The sequence below is a fragment of the Nicotiana tabacum genome, chromosome 9 (assembly GCF_000715075.1).
Source record: "Nicotiana tabacum cultivar K326 chromosome 9, ASM71507v2, whole genome shotgun sequence".
Taxonomy (NCBI): domain Eukaryota; kingdom Viridiplantae; phylum Streptophyta; class Magnoliopsida; order Solanales; family Solanaceae; genus Nicotiana; species Nicotiana tabacum.
Window position 1 is genome coordinate 22773407 of NC_134088.1, and position 3183 is coordinate 22776589.

Sequence of the window (3183 nt, forward strand, 5' to 3'; positions counted from 1 at the left end):
GTGGAGATTTTGATATAGCATGTGAGTTGTCCCTGGGGATCCAAATGTTGATACTATAGCATGTGAGTTGTCTGTGCAGTACATGAGTTGTCCGTGCGGATCCATATATTGATACTATAGCACGTGAGTTGTCCGTGAGTTGTCCGTGCGAACCCAGATATTGATACTATAGCACGTGATTTGTCCTTGCAGCACGTGAGTTGTTCGTGCGGATCCAGATATTGATACTATAGTACGTGAGTTGTCCGTGCGGATTATAGCACTTGGGCTGAAGGAGCCCTTCTCCTTGCGGATCCAAATATTGATACTATAGCACGTGATTTGTCCGTGCAACACGTGAGTTATCCGTGCAGATCCAGATATTGATACTATAACACGTGAGTTGTCTGTTCAGCATGTGAGTTGTCTGTGGGGATATAGATATTGATACTATAACACATGAGTTGTTCGTGCAGCACGTGAATTGTCCGTGCGGATCCAGATATTGATATTATAGCACGTGAGTTGTCCGTGCAGCACATGAGTAGTCCGTGTGGTTGATATTGATGTGAGCTCAGGGAGAGATGGTTATCTTTATTGGATCGGGTTGCGCGCTGCAACAGACTAATATTTGGTTGTTGTATTTCATTTTTACTTGAAATTTCCTCAACTGTTTACCCGATTTTACTTGCATATATTCATTATATGCTAGATTGTTGACGGAGTATAACACTTTAAAAGAAAGAATCGTGAGCATCAAAGTTGTTTTACCTGAGATTTCCTATTTTGATCATGTATCTATTCTATACTTGTTGAAAATATAAACTGCTCAGGTGTTAGTGAGTATCAACTATAGTTCTTGCTTCTTTTACCTCGCCAAAGTTAGTTAGGATTCTTATTGAGTACATGGCGTCGGTTGTAGTCATACTACACTTTTGCACCTTACGTGCAGATCTTGGAGTTATTGCTACTGTTTGTGAAGGGAGCTGGCATTGAAGATGTACCCACGTTCCAGCTATGGCTATCACTTGTCCTTGGTAGCTTTAGATTTGAATGTTGTTCATGTACAATCCAAACAGATATGGTAATTATTTCAATTCTGTTTTTGTAAAACTCTAAATCCTAGAAGCTCATGATTTGTACTACCAGTCGTTGGGTTGTTGTATAATAATTTAGTTATTTCATCATTATTTTCTCAGTAAATCTCATTTGAAATTGGATTATTGTTAAATTGGTTTACCTAGCAGGTTGGGTTAGGTTCCATCACGACTAATTAGATTTTGGGTAGTGACAAGTTGGTATCAGCGCTCTAGGTTCATAGGTTCTACGAGCCATGGGCAAGTGTCTAGTAGAGTCTTGCGGATCGTATTCATACCTATCTTCAACATGCTAAAGGGAATTTAGGTTATACTTCCCACCTTTCTTTTCCTATCGTGCGACATTGATTCAGCTTGAAGCATATCTCTTTGAATTCTTTCCACTCACTCGTATGCGCTCGATATTAGCTCTACATTGACGTCTTGTGGATTCCATGGATGAGGTGCGAGATATATTTTCTGTGTTTTGGTGATGGTCCAGTCTAGTAGACTTGAGGCCCGATTTGGATCGCAGATTAGGCTCGGTAGTTTCAGTTGTATGAGCATGTGCTTTTCGACTTCTATGTCCAGTGGTGTCCCTATGAGTGGGACTGGTGGCTTGGTGAATGGTTGGATGGCTATATGATGAGTAGGATGTGATTGTGGGATGTGTTCAGATGGTTTGAATATGACGGGAAGAGTTTGCTTGAGATGTGAAAAGGACTATTGGATGCTGGATTTCTATGGATGTGTCATATAGTCTTGAGTTATGAAGGTATTTGAGAGATTCTTTCATGTAATTTCATTTGTGGAATGAAGTAGATTTTCGTGTCTTATTGTTGAGTTCAGACTCAGGAAGATTAAATGATCGTAGAAGTCGTGGTTGTGAAAGGGTATAAAGAGATGTCAGTTTGAGGCTATGCAGGTGGGTTATCAGATGCGGGGTAATTTACGGATGTGTGATCCTTATGATGTTGTGTGGAGGATTTATTTTCTTCCAGTAGGTATAGACGTTGTGATTTGAGTTTGGATTGGTTGAGAAAGTTGACATGCTTAGCATATGATTTGAGGTACTATATGGTTTGTATTATATGAGCTTGTGAAGGATTTAGTTGAATTCACTGTGGTATTATGGCAGTAATAGAGTATGGCTATTGTGAGTTATCGAGTGTTTTGATCTATGGATTTGACCCAAGTGCGGGAGTCTGCTATCAACGATTTGGTTGCATGGTTTTTTGTTGTATTGGTTTCGGTGTGAGGCATACTTGTGGATCGGTTATGACTTGCAGAGGCTAATTTTGAGGATGACTTAAGCAAGGAAATTTCTAAATACGTGATGTATTTCAATTTATGGGCATATGGGAATCATGGAATGATTGAGTTGTTATTCGTAAGGATGTAGTGCGCATGGAGTAGGAATTTACTCAGTTGCGTTAAGGCGGGGTTACCTCTTTAGGTGTTGTCGTGCTAATGGGGCACATGTCGTTCGGCCAGTTTAGGCGGTGCAATTGAGATTTGAGTAGAGTGGATGACTCTCGAGAATTTTCTAATAGATTTAAGATTTATATGTAGCAATTGAGAAATTTTTGTATTTGTATATGGCTAGAATCTGACACTTACATTGGATAGTGTCAAGACTTGCGGTATTTTTATATCATTATGGATTCTACTTTTTAGTATCAGGAAGGTGAAGGAAACAACTTTAGATTCACAAAGAGTCTCTTCAGAGTGGGTGTCTCGGTTGTGATACATTTAGGGGTGCTTAAGAGGGAATACAACAGCTTATGGGCCTTAGGGCGGAGTATTTTTATGCTAGGATCTCTTGTGGTGAGCTTTGGGTAAGGATCGTGGTGTTCTGGGGAAGTGTCAACTTAAGCGTAATTCAGAAGGAACTTGGAGAAATAGGACGGCTTGGTAGTAGGTTGGATCAGCACGGTAATGAATAGGATCGGTTCTTTTGGTTCTTATGATGATGTGAGGCTTTACGAGTGTTTTGTGGAAATACTTTTGGATTTGGCGACCGGCATGGCTTCGTTGAGTTAGAGGGATTCAGTTCTGATAGCTTGGTTATGTGCAAGTGGATTTCAAAGTGTTCTCGATGGTTTCTACCACGGTTTGAGAACATGTT